Raw genomic sequence first — 19,475 nt, 5'->3', positions numbered from 1 at the left:
ACCTCCATTACTCTGGGATTTTCTTCCTCGAGTAGACTGTACATGCCTTCCCAAGTAGTGATGTCGGCGTCTCTGTTACAGGTGGTGTCTATGTATAAGGGCATCATTTCTTTGTCTTCAGAAATCAGAGCTTTTCCCTTCTTTCCCATTATACTCTGAACACTGCTACATATACCTTTCTGCTTTCCACTCCTACAATTTACAAACAAGGAAAGGGTAATGATAAGAAATAAGGTGATGGGAAAGCTTTAAATGCTAAAATCATATAAAATATACCACCCTACGTGAAATGACCTTTCGATCAGATCTAAACCTTATCTCATTAATGATCATCAACTAACTCATTAAATTAACATTAATGCGCATAACTTGGCATCGGATTACGAAAAACTTTTTGAACGATGAGCCCTGCAGATCTGCGATAAAGCGATTTTGCGATTTGCTTCGCAATATCGCTAATCCGTTGTGTTTAACAATCATTTATCACCACATGTTTCTGCGAGATGCGATATCGCATATTGCCGGGTTGAGGTATTTTTCCTTAAGTGATGCTTGAGGCATATGAAAACTGTGACGCGCGATGAGCTTCTTCGGTGCACGATTTCGCAATCTTAGGAGTTTGCTTATATGGTGTCATCCATTACCTTTTTGCGATGCGACGCTTTATTATTGAGAGAACGATTTTGTTTGAACTTATCATAAAACTTAAGTCCTTTTGAATTTTTTGCGGGTGTTCTCCTAAGTTTATGATAGTAAGATTTATTCAAAAAGGGAATACAAGTTCTAATTTATTTTTTATTTTTTAGATAAGGGTCCCCACTTATTTAGTATTAGTAATAAAACTAAATAAGAAGGGGGGTTGTTGCTGGCCACAACAATTGGCGATCCACTTGGAAGAACCAGTTATCTCTGATTTTCTTTTGAATTTTATAAACTTCCAAAACAGAAGATTTTTGGAAAATCAAACTTTATTATAGAAAGATAAAGTACATCATGCTTTCAGTTGTTAATGCTAGTTTGTTTCTTCTATGTTAACTTTGATTATTTACTTCCTAAAGCTAGTCATCGCATTTACATCAGCCACTACTTGGTTTGTAAAGATAAAAACAAAGTCTCCTTTGTAAATCAATTTTAAATATGCTCATTTGTCGTAGGTAGAGCCTCTGCTGCCAGCAGGCGTTTATACCCTCAACAGGGTTACCTGTTACCCAGCAATGATCTTGTATCCTACTTGGAGAAATTTCAAAGGGAAATCCATATCCACACTTATTGCTTTTATTTTCTTTTAATTCTTAAAGAACAATGTCTTGGTTTGGTAGCAAAATTATGACAGTACCACTCACTTGATTTATAACTTTGTTGAACAAGTTGGCTTGTGATGAGACCCCTTGTCTTTTGATTGCAACAATCTTGAGTCATTGCCCTGTTGTGGTATGCAGTTTTGGCAAAGTCAGGAAGCTATAATATCTATGATCATGATAAGTTGGCTCGTGATGAGACCTCTTAGTCTTCAAGTTTAAAGTGTATCACTCGATTATTCCTTGAAGCTCGTAATTCTCTAGGTGGGGAGGAAGTCATTGGTTCCTTAAGAATAGCTCTGAACAACAATGGTAGAGTTTTTGGAAAGAGCTTTTCTACAGAGAATCTTTGTTTTTTTGTTATTGATGCTTTTCATTGACTGATATAAAAAAATTCCCACTAAAGGTTGCTTTTTATCAAAATTCACAAGGTTGAAACTAGTATCAATTCCAAGCTTATAGCCTTTGATTGTAGCTTTCAATAATAATGACCAATTTTCCAAATCAGTTCTATTTATACAAGTGAAAAAACAAAATCTAAAAAAAATATTAGTCTTTTTCGTGAATTCCAAGTGTAACCATTTACAATTGGTTTTATTATCAAAATAAAAGGAAAAACTAATTTACAAAAAATAGAAGAAGTGATCTTCTATGGAAAGTATTTTTTGAGGATCTGCCCGTTAACAGGTAAAGATTCTTTTTTTCTTGCTAAATCCTACAACATAAAAGTGGATGGACCTATGATTTCCGCAATTTGAAATGGGCAAAGCCACATTCATTGGAATTTTGTATGTTTGCCTTTTTCTTTGTGAGCCTTATGCCATTTTAAAACTAAATCTCCAATTTGAAAGTCCTTTCTGGATACCATGTTTGAATCAAAAGAAGCCTTTACTAATGCTTGATGATGAACTTGAGTTATTTTAGCCTATTCTCGTTGCTCTTCTAGCTTAAGAATTTGCAATTGTCTTAGCTGTAAGGATGAAGTTGGTGTTTCGTCAATAAATTGAACTAAGGCCAAAGAAGGAATTGCTAGGTGAGTAGGGAGAACCACTTCTTTCCCATAAACTAAATTAAAGGGAGAAGTGCCAATGGAGGCTTTCTGCGTTATTCGATCTGCCCATAGAGCATACATCAAAGATTTATGCCAATTCTTATGATTTTGATCGATAGTTCGCTTAATGATTCTGATCAAGTTTTTATTCGTTGATTCGGCTAACCCATTCCCCTGTGGGTAATAATTGGCAGAGTATTTAAGCTTAAAACCTCTTTTGAGTGCAAATTCAGTCATAGCATTGCTAGAAAAATATGATGCATTATCAAACATTAAAGTAGAGAGTAAACCAAACCTGGTGATTATGAATTGATCTATGAAATCAATGATGTGTTCAGCATTAGCTGTCTTGAAAGGAACTGCTTCTACCCATTTAGTAAAATAATCTGTAGCTGTAAGGATATACCTATGTTGTTTAGAAGAGTGAGAAACGATCTCACCTATTATATCCAATCCCCATTGATCAAAGGGTTGATCGATATTGACTGGTTGCAAAGGCAATGACGGTTTCTTTTGTCTTCCAGCAGCAGTTTGACAAACTTGACATTTCCTTACATAGTTATGTGCATCTTTAAATAGTGTAGGCCAATAGTACCCTGCATGCAAGATCTTATGTGCTGTAGCGTCTCCAGCATAATGTCCACCTGCCGATACATCATGGAGTTCCTGCAACACTTTTTCAGCTTCAATTTCTCAAGACATCAGATTCATAATTCATCCTAAAAAGTGCATCGTTTGCGAGTTGATATTGCTTAGCCTTCAATCTTAGGGCTCTTTTCTTTGTATAATCCAGGTTTGAAGGAGCATATTCGTTCTTTAGATAAAATATGATATCAGCATATAATGATTCAATATCGTTTAGGCTTACCTCATACATTTGTACTTCTGAAGATGGTATTTCAGAAATAAGCGATGCTCCAGCCAACATTTTGCAAAAGCCTTGACCTTTTACAATATTTGCTGGTTTAATTTCAGTGTCGTATTCTTGTAAGGCAGTAACCCAATTTGCTCTTTTCTCACCCACGTCTTTCTGTACTCAAAGATTTCTTACCACTGGGAACGGTACTATGAGTTTTGTATGGGTTTTAAGCAGGAAGGGTCTGAAGTGCTTGATCGCTTTGAAAACAGCATAAGCTTGTTTCTCGACGTCAGAATAATTTAATTTAGCCCTTTGTAGATTTGAACTGAAAAAGGCAATTGGGGCTTCTGCCTTGTCTTCATTTGCTGGAGTGAGTATCGCAGCATATGATCTATCAGAGGCAAATGTATACAAAATGAAAGGATCGGAAAATTTGGAGTTGCTAAGGATGGGGCGTTTACAATCGCTTGCTTAATCAAATTGAATGCTTCATATTCCTCTTGGCCTCATTTGAAGATTGAATTCTTTTTAATCATTGCTTGTAAGGGAGATACAATCCTTGAGAAGTCAGGAACAAATCTCTTAACAAAATTAATTTGGCCAAGGAAGGATTGCATGGCTTTCTTGTTGTGAGGCAAGGGTATCTCAAAAATCTCCTTAATTCTATCGGGATCAATATGGATTCCAGATTTTGACACTATAAATCCAAGAAGTTTTCCTTCACTTAACGCAAAAAAGGACTTTTTTGGATTAAGTGAAATCCCATACATTTGGCAACGTTGGAAGATCTGCTTTAAGTCTCTGAGATGATTACCACGTTTTTTAGAATATACAGTTATATCATCCAAGTAGATTACTACTGATTTGTTTACTAATCCCTTAAATGTGATGTCCATGGCCCTTTGAAATGTGGCGCCAGCGTTGATCAGACCAAAAGGCATCTTTTGATATGCGTAAGTACCCCATTTGGTTCTAAATGTGGTCTTTAGTTGATCATCAGGATGGACCAAAATTTGGTTGTAGCCGGAGAAACCATCTAAAAAGGACATTAATTCTGATCCTACAACTGCTTGCAATATTTGCTCCATAGGAGGCAGGGGAAAATTATCCTTTTGGCAGGCTTTGTTAAGGTTTCGAAAGTCAATACAAATTCTAATGTCTCCATTTTTCTTTCTGACGGGAACCAAGTTGGAAACCCATCTAGAATGTCGAACGGGAAAAATAATTTTGGCTTTCAATAATTTATTGAGCTCAGACTTAATCTGGCTTTCCAGATTAGGATGGATCTTCCTCAACTTTTGTTGGACAGGTTTTTCATTGGTTATCATTGGGATAGTATGCTGAATGATAGAAGTGTCGTAAGTCTTAAGGTCATCGTAGTTCCAGGCAAAGACACTTTTGTATTGTTTCAAGAGACGAACATAAACTAATCTTTCTTCAGGGGCTAGGCCAAGACCTAGGTTGATATTCTGCGGCTTGGTATCAGTTCCTAGATTTACTAATTCATAGTTCAGAGTTGAACTCTGAAGTTTTGAATTGGTAGATCTCTTGAATCGGTCTTTCAAATCATATAGGTCTTCCAACTTGACTACTGATTTTGGCATAGCATTATTAGTGCTTTCTTGTTGCAACTATTTGTCATGTTGGTCCTCATCAATTATCTGATTAGTGTAAGATCCCTCTGATGTGAGGAAGCTTACAATAACAGGATCATCGTTGAAAATTCTCCAGTATGTAACATCGTCAGGAATCGAGGGTCTAAAGATCAATTAGATTGAGAATCTGTCTGGGGTATAGTCTTTTGAGGGAATGAGCTTGGAAGCTACGTTTGCCAAGAGGTCAGCACTAGCATTTTGGAGTCTGGGAATTGGTGAACATTGAATGCTATAAAATGTTCAGTCAGACCTTGCACTAAAGATTGATAATGCTTTAAATGACCTGATAGACAATGTATAGTATTTTGTACCTGTCTAATAACAATTTCAGAATCTCCGAAGACTTGTAGATACTTGATATCTAATCCGATTACCTTGCATAATCCTTGGATTAAAGCCTCGTATTCTGCAGTGTTATTGGTGCAATCGAACTCAAGTCTACAAGTTAGCATAGTTTTGTTTCCCTCTAGACTAACTAATACACATCCTGCTCCTACTCCATCGTTAGACTTAGAACCATCAAAAAAAAACTTCCAAAATAAAGATTTATTTACAGGACTATCTATAAAATTAATACATTTAGAACTATCTGTTTGAGAAAAGTTTTCTACTTGAGACAAAACAGAATGTTTTAAGTAAGGCAAAGTATGAGCATTAAAATTTCCTAAGAAAGAGTCAACAGAATAGTTGCCAATTATATTTTTGTTGTATGCTACAGGTTCATTTTCTCCTTCCAATTCCGTCACTATGTATTTTTGATGTCTTTCTCGCTCAACCTTTATCTGATTTGGTTTACCATTGTAAAGGAGCCACATATGTGACCAATAGGTTGCAAAGTATCCGTAAAGCTTTTCAGACCAATCCCTACTAAGAATTAAGCCATAAAATTCTGAAATGTCTGCGACTAAAATATCAATAACTTGACATACCTTTGGATTAGATGACAGCCTTATGGTAACTTGATTTAGTTCACCGATCACTTCAACCTGCGACCGGTCCAGCTGAACTATGCGTACTGCAGATTTTTTAGGTTGAACGTTCAACTTTGCACATAAGTAAGATATTAGATGAAGCTCATGTATCTACCAAACAATTATGCAAGTTTTTGTTGAAAACTTCATAAGTAAGAAGAAATGGGGGAGTGTGAGATCTTGACCTTCCTCCAATTAAAGCGATATCGTTTGGATCAACTTTATTAGTCACATTAGTTGGAGGTCTTCCCATCTCATGAGAAGCTTGCAAAATTACAGCGGCAGGCGGAGGTGCAATAGGTATTGCGTGTAACTCTTTCAAAAGCAGCTTTTGTTGATGTTTTAATTTGCTCAGTTCATGAAAAGTAATGTTAGCCCTAGTCTTCTTCATGTCTTATATGATATTATACTCCATCTTATCAGAAAGAATCAATGTTTTAGATGGAGTTGGTGAATCGGATTGGATTGGGCTTGTTTGAGTCACTTTGGGTGATGATTTCTTACCTGCGACTTTATCTTTAGATATCGAGCTTGCGCTCTTCTGTTTAGGAGTTGGTTGTGGAGGATCGAGTTGATTTCTACTTCTGGTACTGACTGGTGATGCCTCTTGATCCTCTTCGTCTGGGAGAATGAAGTCCCACATTCCTTGTACTTCTACAACTTCTTCTTCATCAGTAGGTTCTTCGTTAGAAACTTCCTCTTCTTCTTCTCCTGATTCTGCATTTGTAATAGCATTGGGAGGCTTTGAATTGGTTGAAGGATTTTTTCTATAAGGCTTGTAAGGATTTTTAGAATAAGTCTCTGCTACTTGTTTCTTAATGTCAACCATTTCGTTAGACATGGTTTTCAAAACTTTCTGCAATCCTTCTAAATCAAATGGGTCTTTTGATTGTTTTTTCTTTGGATCTTCTTTAAAAGTGACCTTCTTAGATTTTCGTTCATCGACAGCGTTTTTCTTTTCTAAGGCTATGATACGTTTTTCTACCGCTATTGCTTCCTTCATATTATCAGCCAAAGTTGTTTTGGCAGTCCTATCAACAAAGATCGCTATGTTTGATGGTAGAGCAGATATGTACCATTCACTTCGAACTTCTTCGCTAGGCTTGGAAGCGGTAGGAATTTTATTCAAAAGTTTATTGAAACGCGAGTTAAAATCTTTGATAGGTTCCCTTGATTCAGTTTTAAGATTCGACAAATCATTGATCAATGTCGCAGTAGACCTATCATCACCGAACTTAGTCAAGAATTGCTCTTGAAAAATATCCCAACTAGTGATGGATCCTAATGGTAATGAAAAATACCAAGATCCGGCTGCTCCTTGCAAAGTGTAAGGAAAGAGCCGGACAACAGCATCTTCATTAGTAACTCCATTGAGATTTATAGATAACATAAAGTTGTTTATGTGTTCTTTTGCTAGCATGCCTGTTTCAGGATTAAACTTAGGCAACCATTTTTCAGGATGGGCCGGTAATTGACTCAAGGGTGCAGGCATTAAGACTGCCCCTGGGTTATTCCATGGGTTTTGGGCCATCGTTGAACTACTAACAGAGGAAAGCGCAGAAGATGTTCCTTGCGGTTGGGAAGATGAGGATATTACAGTTCCAGATGATTGTGAAGCAAATGTTGAAGTTCCAGTAGTCTGGTGGACAACAATTTGAAGTGGGGGGTGGATGGTTGACTTCGCAGTGGAGAGGTCGAGATGGATGGTGATGACGAAAAGTCTCACTATCAGACCCTTTAGGTGACTTCCTTGCTCTTTTCCTTTTAGGTAGAGGTAATTCAGTGGGTTCAATACCAAACTTTTCACTCTGCAATCTGGTGAGAGGATGAGAAGGGTTATATTGCGAAGTCACATTACCTTGAGATATTTCAGATTTTTGGGGTGATATAGAAAATCTTTGAAGTTTATGGATCAAAGATTCAACTTCAGGAGGTTCAATAGTAGATTTCTCTGAAATGTTCGGGTTTGTGGCAGTGGTTGTTATTCTATCAACTTCTCGCTCAAGATTTAAAGATTCTAAATGCGATGGAGAAGTCGGGGGAGATGTTGAGGGCGATTTACTCTCAGAATGGTATTTAGATTTAGATTTACTAGCCATTCACAGTTCGGGCCCTCCTTCTAGCGCCAAATATGTTGAAGCCCCGAAAATCGGGTCTACAACAAGGGGGATACCCACCCGGTCCGGACCTTGAAAGCAGCTCCTTTTCCGTTTGAGATGGTCGGTCCGACTAGGGATAATGGGACCAATTTCCCAATTTGTGTGTGTGTTGAGAATTGATATTTCATTTATAATAATTCCTAAGTAAAATGCTTTTATTCTAAATCTAATTTAACAACATGCAATTATATTCTAATGAATAGAAATATCTAATTCTAAAACTAACCCGGGATTTAATCTTTCAATTATGCGATCTAAAATAATTTCTAACAGCAATTGGTAATAAAGATCATTCAATTGCTATGAGAAAATGATTCAATAAAAATGAATCGTTTCATATAAAAAGTTAGCCGAAACAATTGTGATAAGCATATTGCATAATAAGTCATTCATATATTAAGCATAAATAGAATAGCCATCACCGTACAAAAGTGTCAAATGATAACTCAAACATTCAAGCATTCACATATAAATAATTGAACATAAATATCACTTTAACACATAAGCAAAAATCGTTAAGAGATAAAAGTACCATTGATAACAAGTTCTACTCATGAGCTTCAGCAATAATGATTTATCTCTTCTTAATTCAACATCTACTAAGAGTACAAAAGTGCATTTCAGTAGCAGATATTAAACATAGATATCAATAAATCTTGTTCCATTCATTCATCAAAACCTCCTCCGAGGGTGCAGAAGTGCATGTTCTGAGGAAACGTTTTTGACAAATTTCAGGACCCTTCTCTAAATGCATGAGAAGGGTTGAAATACTACTAGCTAAATCTAAAAATAGTCTATTACAAAAATATAGGAGGAGGTTTAAATGACCGTCCTCATTTAAGGCAAAAATAAATCAAAACTAAAACTAAAACTGAATCTAGAAATTAACTATCTATGTATCTGTTCTCTGTGGTCGCAAGCATTCAGCATCAGTTTGAGGAGAGTTGGTTGGCCGACCTCTGATTTTAGTTGCCCTGCGAAAACAGAATCGGCAAGTGCTGGCGCTATCTTTTCGGTAGAGTTAGTGGGGCATTTAAGAGTCATGCATTGACTGTGTGGTTTAACCAAGTACTGCCAGTAAGAATCTCAATTCAACTTGGTTAACTTCTTGATAGACTCTGCTCTTTCTTAAGCCTTTGTCTTCAGCTGGTGCGTAGATGCTAAATCAAATGATCAGCAATTTACATACCACTTAAGGATATTCCTGATAAATACCACTGGTTTTTAGAGCTCGGGTTTTGCTTTTAGCCTTTAGCACTTTTTCCTATAATTTTTCGGGCTTTCAGGCGACTGAGTGCTCAGAGGCTTTCCTTCTCAAGGGTTTATCACGCATCGGAAACTGCCTTCGTTTCTCGATCTAGGCTTCCCTGGTGCCAGTTTTCGCCTATTGCGCGTTTTTGTTAGATGATATATAAACCTTAAATTTTGTAAAGTGAATGACCCAATGAGTTCTTGGCTCTGAGTCTTAAATTGTTTGTCTGTTATTTCAGCACTATCCAATACCCATTTGATCATGTCTGTGTATGGAAGAATCTTGGGTCTCACCGCTATCCGGTGCAAGAACAAACATGCAAGTTCTGTAATTGACGCCTCAGACGACCCGCGTGAGTCTGCAGTTGCTATTACCTCCATTACTCTGAGATTTCTTCCTCGAGTAGACTGTACATGCCTTCCCAAGTAGCGATGTCGGCGTCTCTGTTACAGGTGGTGTTTGTGTATAAGGGCGTCATTTCTTTGTCTTCAGAAATCGGAGCTTTTCCCTTTTTTCCCATTATACTCTGAACACTGCTACGTATACCTTTCTGCAATTTACAAACAAGGAAAGGGTAATGATAAGAAATAAGGTGACGAAAAAGCTTTAAATGCTGAAATCATATAAAATATACCACCCTACGTGAAATGACCTTTCGATCAAATCTAAACCTTATTTCATTAATGATCATCAACTAACTCATTAAATTAACATTAATGCGCATAACTTGGCATCGGATTACGAAAAACTTTTTGAACGATGAGCCCTGCAGATCTGCAATAAAGCGATTTTGCGATTTGCTTCGCAATATCGCTAATTCGTTGTGTTTAACAATCATTTATCACCACATGTTTCTGCGAGATGCGATATCGCATATCGCCGGGTTGAGGTATTTTTCCTTAAGTGATGCTTGAGGCATATGAAAACTGCAATGCGCATGAGCTTCTTCGGTGTGCGATCTCGCATCACGATTTCACAATCTTAGGAGTTTGCTTATATGGTGTCATCCATTACCTTTTTGCGATGCGACGCTTTATTATTGAGAGAACGATTTTGTTTGAACTTATCATAAAACTTAAGTCCTTTTGGATTTTTTGCGGGTGTCCTCCTAAGTTTATGATAGTAAGATTTATTCAAAAAGGGAATACAAGTTCTAATTTATTTTTTATTTTTTAGATAAGGGTCCCCACTTATTTAGTATTAGTAATAAAACTAAATAAGAAGGGGGGTTGTTGTTGGCCACAACAAGCTCTTAGGCGAGTCCTAGTGTTCTATATCGAGTCTGTGTAAAAGTGATTTGGGAATAATCCTAACTATTTGGTTAAGTTATTTTATTACAAATTGTTTGGTCCACTTGATTATATTTGTATCACAGAAATGGGTAGTTTGTGAGAGTCTTTTACAAATGGGTTTTCCCCCTTGAGATGTAAAAAATGTGAAAATAATGATGTAAAATGTCATGAGGTTTGGAATAATAATTTATCCCCTCATAGGTTAATTAATTATATTTTATGGCCAAAAATTAATTAAAATCCTACACCAGAAATTTAATTATTTCTAAGATTTAGGTCAATTTAAATTCTCGAAAGACAAAATTCATCGGTCCTTAAAAATTAAATTTTAAGAGGTCTCGGGACTAAGGCAAATTGATTATTTTGATCAATTTTAAACCTTTGATCCCTAAGGTTAAGTCAAAGTCAAAATTTTGGGGAAATTAACTCAAAAATTTAATTTTTGAGCTAATTAAAATGATCGTAGTCTAACTAGCCGGAGGAATTGCCCGGAAAGTTATGGAAATTCCAGTCATATTTAGAGAAATTCCGGCAAAGATTTTTGTAAATCCAAGTTATAGTTGTTTAAACTTCAAAATTTTAGATGTCCTAAACGTTTTTGATGGTGTCGAATCCATTTCCACCATCAAAAACACGATTCAAACAATGCCTCTACAAGATTTTTTGAAATTTTTTTGCCCGGATTCTGGCCACTTTTAGCCGTCCGGGCTGAATCCATTTCCACCATCAAAAACACGATTCAAACACTGCCTCTACAAGATTTTTTGAAATTTTTTTGCCCGAATTCCGGCCACTTTTGGTCATCCAGGCATTTCCTCCACCTCAATAGACGACTCCTTTAAAATGCATTTAACTGAAAAATTCGAATTTCCCAAATTTCCCAAATATTAAATATTTCGACAGATGAGATTAAAAGAAATTTTAATCTTCATCAACAGTCGAGATTGCTTTGACGAGGATGACACGAACTAATCGTTAGAGGATTTATCTTTAAATAGGAAGTCATTCGTCAATCAATTCATCCAACCTTTGAGTCGTGTGTTAAGCGAAAAGGTCGTGTAATTTTTTTCAAATAATAAAGAAAGACTTTGGGGTTAAATTTCGCTGGTGTTACTCTTCATGGAAATACTGTAAGATATGTTGTTTTCATGCATAATTTTTTTTAGCCATTGATGATAGCTTCTGAATAGTGATTTGAGTACAGGTATCTTGCTCAGTCGCTGGGGTTTAAATGATAATTTAGATTTTAAATGTAATAGCAAGTATCTCTATTTATCTAAATTTCATTATCATTTCTCGCTCTATTTTGATGGCTGTATTGAGTTTTGCTGGAAAATCTTGATTTTTAGATTCTCGGGCGTTAGGAGAAGTTTTCAGTTGGACCAGCCAACTCCTAATCTTTGTTTTCTGAGGAGCCCAGCCAAATTCGCTCCGAGCTTGTCATAAAAAAAAAAAATTGGTGATGCACGAAGGGTTTTGAGCTAAGCACCTCCTTTAAAATTTAAAAAATTTAATTTTTATGTGGGAAATTGATAAATCTAGCTGTTGAGAGCCTTGGACTATCAGATCTGAGAGCGGAGTTGGACTCATACTCCTCAGATCTGATAGACTACCATTCTTGTACATAGATCTATAAATTATTTTTGGTTTTCTGACTTGGGTTTTCTGGGTTTTAGTTTTATCATTGTATATATCGTTTGCGTGTTTCTTGTTGTCTTGAGCAACAGATTTGAGGAAAAAATCTGTGTAGAGTCCAGATCTAGGCCCTGGAGGGTAAGATCTGGATCTCTAGGTTCATAAATATCATTTTGCAAGATATTATTCAGCCTTTTGCACTCCAAGAGTTTTAGATCTGGAAATTTTCTTAAGGGTTTCAGGGTTACATCTAAAGCAAGTGGATTCAACATTTTAATTAAGATTTCCGGAAATTTCTCAAAGATTTTGTGTTATCATTTTTGTTGATTGGTTTGCTGCCTAGTTTTTTGGGTCCCTGCAAAATTTCAAATTATGTTTTTTATGTTTTGAGGTTTCTAGAAAATTTTGGGTTTCTTTGCTGCATTCTCCTTGCTCATCGCTCTTCCTCTTACTGCCATATATCTGCGTTTTGTAGCTCCAAGTGTTACCTTATCTCTGGGGCAGTTCCTCACCTACGATTTTCATTTCTCTGCCTGCAAATCAATAGCCCTCAAAACCCTCATCCTTAATCTCCCTTCCATGCAGTCCTACCCTCTCAGCCCTCAAACCCCTGTCCGTTGTCTCTCTTTGTTGTGTCCTCCTATTCTCTTCTCCATCCGCAAATTCGTCCCTCCTTGCTCGAAAAGCGTCCTCCATTCCCACTGCATCAAACCCTCGATCCAGCATTTTTTTCCTACGTGATCCCTCGCTGCTGCGTATTTTATCTCCTCTTCTGGCCGCATCTTTCCCTCATCGATGTTTTGCGGCCCCTGCAACCTGCATCACACTCCCCTCGTTGCTCCAACCTGCCCAGCTCCTGCCTTATCCTCCTCGCAGTCGTATCCAGCCTTCCCTTCGACCTGCGCATCTCCTTCCCTCTCCAACACTGCAATCGAAGCTTCGAGCTACTAGCCGCCATTCCAACCTGCATAACACAACAAAAACATTCGATTTTTTTTTATTCTTATGTATGCGTTAGGTTAGTTTAGTTTTTTTTTTTTATTTCATTTGTATTTTCATTAAGAGTTAGGGTTAGCGTATATATTTTTCCTTTTAAAGTTTTCAAGTTTCATTTAAAGTTTTTGGATTCTTTTTTTTATGATTTTATTTTATTTTTTCACTTTTTATTTTAACTTGTGATTTTAATTTTTTTATTTTTATTTCCATTAAAAAATCTAAAACATTTAAAAAAAATTCTAAAAATTAAAAGATCTAAATTTTTTTTAAAATCTAAAACATTTAAAAAATCTAAATAAATTTTAAATTCGGTAACTAAGGAATTAAATTAAAAGAGGATTTGCGCTTTCACATTAAAAATTTTAATGTGGCCTATGGCCCATTAAAATTTCATCTTATTGATCCTTTTGATTTACTTTGTCATATTACAAATTCAATTTCTTCATTTACCATATCAAATTATTTTCCTATGGAATAATTGAATTGATTACATAAATTTCCTTGGTGTTATTCTGTGGTAATATTTTTCTATTGTCAAGTGCGATTAATGTTTCAAAAGTTATTTTGGCGATAGGAGGAAGTTAATTAATTCTAGATCTAGGTCATTAACGAAAATTGTTTTAAATCTAGAATCTCTTGCATATTGCAGTTTTGGGTGTTTACATTGATTATTCATATTCGTCACATATTGGAAAATTGTCCTGGATAACTTGTTTTTACTTAATCTACGGTTAATTGAACATAAAGGCACTAGTCTATAATCATTTCTATCTTGTGGTCGTGCCTTAGCGTTCAATCTATTCATCGGAGTTAATCAAGATTCATTTGCATTCGTCAAGTTGTCCATCTTTAAGTCTCCTAGACCCTGTGTTCCACAAGCTTTTCTCATTCATTCGCCTTAGGGACCACCCACCTTGACTTGTCTAGGAGAGAGTCTAAACGGAGTGAGTAACGATTAGAGTGACATCCCTTACTCTAAGCGTTGTCGCGGTGCCTAGACACTTTGTGCGACAACATTTTTTGGCGCCATTGCCAGGGACCAATTTATTGGGCCTTGGCTTTACGACATTCATCTTTCATCTTTCTATCATTCCTTTTAGCCAACAACGCCAATATTTTTTGGCACCGTTGCCGGGGATAGAGTTTTTCTGTCATTGGTTTCCTCGATATCGTTTTAATCATCTCGTATTTTCCGCCATTCATTAACCCGTTAAGCGGCTCAACATTTTTGGCGCCGTTTCCAGGGACCAATTTATTGGGCCTTGGCTTTACGACATTCATCTTTCATATTTCTATCATTCATTTTAGCCGACAACACCAATATTTTTTGGCGCCGTTGCCAGGGATAGAGTTTTTCTGTCCTTGGTCCTCACGACATTTTTCTAATCATCTAATCTTTCATCATTTCTTATCCCATCAACACAACGTTTCTTGGCGTCATTTGATCTTTTCATTGCCTTATCTTTCGTCATCTCATTAATTGTTTCATCTACACATTTAGCACCTGGACATTTCAGTTCATTTCTTGTTTGGGTTGCGATTCAACTTATTCATCCATTATTTCTCAGACAAGAAGACCTCCCTTATATCCAATTGTTTTTGTCTTTTGGATCCTAGAGCTAGATTCATGTTCAAGTGGTGACTCCACTTCTTTCATTTCTTACAAGAATTTCTACTAGAAGCTCACTTCTTGTGGATCTCTTGATTTTCTTGAGCAAGGGTCTCTCTCTCGCATCTATTTGGTCCATCCTTATCCCTTTAAGCAAGTCATCAAGGATGACTTGTTTGCCCCGTGTCATTTTACTAGCTTTCTCCATGATATGTCGGAAGAGGCCATTCATAAATTACCTTTGTTCTCGGGTGGTGATTCAGCCAGGGTTACTCAAATAATAATAAGATATTGTCGTTCTTCCCAATATAAACATGAAGATGTCAAGATGCGTCTATTTGCCCTTTTCTTTAGAGGGTGATGCTTTGAATTGGTTTCATTATTGTCCTGAAGATTCTTTCGCTTCTTTACAAGACATCATCAATGCTTTTAAAGATAGACATGGAGATCAAGGTGGCTCGCCTTGTGCCCTTGGTACTATGCAACAGGATGGAAATAATCTTGTAAAGGATCCAACTGTTAATGAAATATTTCAAGACAATTCTCCATATCAAAATGTGCCATCCCCTTGTACCATTGCAAGATAAATCCATGATAGTGGAAAAACAAGAACAAGTTGTCAAATCAATGTTGACAATGAAAGGGAAAATGATAAGCATCTTATAGAAGAACTAAAGCAATTGGTTAAAGATATGCAGTTCAGTCAAACGCAGCTGGTAAAAAATATGGAGCTTAATCAAGAAAAATTGATAGCTTATTATGCCAAGGATATGAGAACTTTGTACACTCAACTGAAAAAACGTGATAAGGAGATGGAAATCATGAAAATTAAACACTCCTATCACGTAGCCACCGTAGTAGAAAAGTGTGCTCAGAATATGAAGGCTATGAGGACCGACATGCAGAGTTATCATGAGAAAGAAATGAGTACTATTCAAGTAAATCATAACACAATGATGGAGGCCATGGAAGAAGGTCATGACAAAGAAAGGACTTCCATGCAAAACTATTTACCCATCATGAGAGAAAAACATGCTAAGGAAATGGAAACCATGAAAGCTAATCATGACAAATAAATGAGCTCTATGCAAAATAGCTTGATGACCATAAAAGCAGATAATGACAAAGTAATAAAAGATATGGACGCTAGTCAGATATGTCTTCAGAATAGGATATTGACCATAGAGGAAAACCATGCCAAGGAGGTTAGTGCTATGAAGGTTGAACACTCTAACCAGATGGATGACGTAACAATACAGGCACAAAAATTTCAACATCGGTCAAAGGATGAAAGAAACAAGATAACGTCAACAGATCATAAGCCTCCTATTTGCTGCAGCAAGCTCCATCTTGTTATGAGGAGGTCATTTGTTCCATTGAAAAGCGGCTAATTGAAGGTGACTCGGATAAAATGGGAACTGATAAGAATCAGGTTGATGCTTACATGGTTGATCCACTAGTCATAACAGATCAGGTTCATAAAGAAGCGCAGGTCACAAAAGTCTTGAACATTCCAAATTCTCCATGTGAGTGTTTTTCGGATCAAGAAGAAAGTTGTGCACCGACCACATCATCATCAACATCACAACATGCCACAAAGAAAAAGCGCAAGAGAAAGAGAATGAGAAAGCGGTTTGATCCATCTAATGGTCGCAAGCAGCTTGATTTTCAGATACGAAAAAGTCCTACCATATGCAAGATTGGACATGTCACATCTAAGAAACAGCCAACAGATTTGCCTGAAAGTAGGCAAATGCTCAGTATGCACTATATTGAACACATTTGATGCCATGGGGCATCTTTGTATTGTATTTCTAGCCTTATACCCTGTTATTTCAGTATTTCATTTTGTAGGTAGATTTATGTTTTTTATGTTGTTAGACTAGTTAATAAATGAAGATCTTATATCTTTCTTGTGCTTAATGTTATATGATGGCTTTGGATAGACACTACTTATGTTATATTGTGTGTTGCATGGATGCAGATTCTGGATTCTCACATTCCTCCGGTGCAGCAGCGTGTCCCCAAGTAGAGCCAGATGTTGACCACTACGTGTCAACGACCCATAGCAGTACACACCCTTTTTTCGCAAAAGGGGTAGTGCCTGATCGATATGTCTGTGTTGTCCAATCGTCATCAACAGCCTGACCAAGATGTGATAATGTAAACCCATTCTACATGTATGTGATGTAAATAATCTCAGCAGATCTGTGTCGTGTATGTAACGACCTAGGTAAACCTACTTTTCTAATGACGATCTACATTCTGGGAGGTTTTTTGCAGTGTTGCGAAAATCGCGATTAAATTGTGATTTTTTCGGCATGGCGATTTAATCGTCCGATTTAATTAGCAATTTTTTCATTTTGAAAAAATCGCCAAGATTTTTTCCAAAATGAAAAAATCGCAATAAAAATCGTAAAAATCCCCAAAAAATCATAAAAATCGTCAAAAAATCATGGATGCTTTAAATACTTTAAAAATTGAAAAAATTTGATTTTTTAATAATTTTTTAATGTTGCCGATGTTTTGCTGATTTTTTCCCAATTTTTAAAATTTTTTCCAATTTTTTCCCCTCGTCGATTTAATCTCGATCGCGATGTTCACAACACTAGTATTTTGTCTCACCAATCCATTCTCGAATGATCAGCAAATTTTCCTTCAGTCTTACCCAAAGCCGAAATGGATTTTGTCACTAGGATCTTAGGCAAGTCCTAGTGTTCTAGATCGAGTCTATGTAAAAGTGATTTGGGAATAATCCTAACTATTTGGTGGTTATTTTATTACAAATTGCTTTGGTCCGCTGGATTTTATTTGTGTCGCAGAAATGGGTAGTTTGTGAGAGTCTTTTACAAATGGGGTTTCCCCCTTGAGATGTAAAAAATGTGAAAATCATGATGTAAAATCTCGAGGATTGGAAAAATAATTTATCCCCTCATAGGTTATTTAATTAAATTTTCTAACCAAAAATTAATTAAAACCTAAGCTAGAAATTTAATTAATTCTAGGTCCTAGGTAAATTTAAATTATCCAAAGGCAAGATTCGTTTGTCCTTAAAAATTAAATTATAAGAAATGCCGGGACTAATGTAAATTAATTATTTTGATAAATTTTAAACCTTTGATCCCTAGGGTTAAGTCAAAGTCAAAATTTTGGAGAAATTAACTCAAAAATTTAATTTTTGAGTTAATTAAAATGCATTTAATTGAAAAATTCGAATTTCCCCGAATTTCCCCAAATATTTAAATATTTCGACGGATGAGCTTAAAAGAAATTTTAAACTTCATCAATGGTCGAGATTGCTTTGACGAGGATCACTCAAACAAGCCATTAGAGGATTTATCTTTAGATAGGAAGTCATTTGTCAGTCAATTCATCCAACCTTTGAGTCGTGTGTTAAGAGAAAAGCTCATGTAATTTTTTCGGATAATAAAGAAAGACTTTGAGGTTAAATTTCGTTGGTGTTACTCTTCATGGAAACACTGTAAGATGTGTTGTTTTCATGCATAAATTTTTTTTTAGCCATTGACGATAGCTTCTGAAGAGTGATTTGAGTACATGTATCTTGCTCAGTCGCTGGGGTTTAAATGATAATTTAAATTTTGAATGTAATAGCAGGTATCTCTATTTATATAAATTTTATTATCATTTTCTCGCTCTATTTTGATGGTTGGATTGAGTTTTGCGGGAAAATCTTGATTTTTAGATCCTTGGGCATTAGCGGGAGTTTTCAGTTGGACAAGCCAACTCCTGATCTGTGTTCTCTGAGCAGCCCAGCCCAATTAGCTTCGAGCTTATCATAAGATTTTTTATTGGTGATGCACGAAGGGTTTTGAGCTAAGCACCTCCTTTAAAATTTAAAAAATTTAATTTTTATGTGGGAAATTGATAAATCTGGTTGTTGAGAGCCTTAGACTATCAGATCTAGGAGCGGAGTTGGACTCATACTCCTCAGATCTGATAGATCTACCATTCTTGTACATAGATCTATAAATTATTTTTGGTTTTCTGACTTGGGTTTTCTGGGTTTTAGTTTTATCATTGTATATATCGTTTGGGTGTTTCTTGTTGTCTTGCAGCTACAGATCTAAGGAAGAAATCTGTGTAGAGTCCAGATCTAGGCCCTAGAGCGTAAGATCTGGATCTCTAGGTTCATCAACATGATTTTGCAGGATATTATTCAGCGTTTTGCAGTCCAAGAGTTTTAGATCTGGAAATTTTCTTGAGGGTTTCAGGGTTACATCTGAAGCAAGTGGATTCAACATTTTAATTAAGATTTCTGGAAATTTCTCAAAGAGTTTCTGGGTTATCATTTTTGCTGATTGGTTTGCTGCCTGGTTTTTGGGTCCCTGCAAAATTTCAATTTTTTTTTATGTTTTGAGGTTTCTGGAAAATTTTGGGTTTCTTTGCTGCATTCTCCCTGCTCATTGCTCTTCCTCTTGCCGCCATGTATCTGCGTTTTGCAGCTCCAAGTGTTACCTTATCTCTGCGGCAATTCCTCACCTACGATTTTCATTTCTCTGCCTGCAAATCCGCAGCCCTCAAAACCCTCATCCTTAATCTCCCTTCCACGCAATCCTACCCTCTCAGCCCTCAAACCCCTGTCCGTTGTCTCTCTTTATTGCGTCCTCCTATTCTCTTCTCCATTTGCAAATCCATCCCTCCTTGCTCGAAAAGCGTCCTCCATTCCCGCTGCATCAA

The 19,475-nt window shown here is 36.4% G+C and overlaps 1 protein-coding gene across 1 annotated transcript in view; it reads right to left on the bottom strand.

Moving 5' to 3' along the window:
• LOC149138033 (plant cysteine oxidase 3-like) overlaps nucleotides 1-19,475 on the bottom strand; it is a 263,519-nt gene that overhangs the window by 185,940 nt on the left and 58,104 nt on the right. The gene's annotated exons all lie outside the window — the stretch shown is intronic.

This window comes from Pinus tabuliformis, chromosome X (genome assembly GCF_031772625.1).
Source record: "Pinus tabuliformis cultivar Carrire ecotype Pingquan chromosome X, CPIR1, whole genome shotgun sequence".
NCBI classification, from domain to species: Eukaryota; Viridiplantae; Streptophyta; class Pinopsida; order Pinales; family Pinaceae; genus Pinus; species Pinus tabuliformis.
This window is presented reverse-complemented; position numbering and strand designations above follow the sequence as displayed.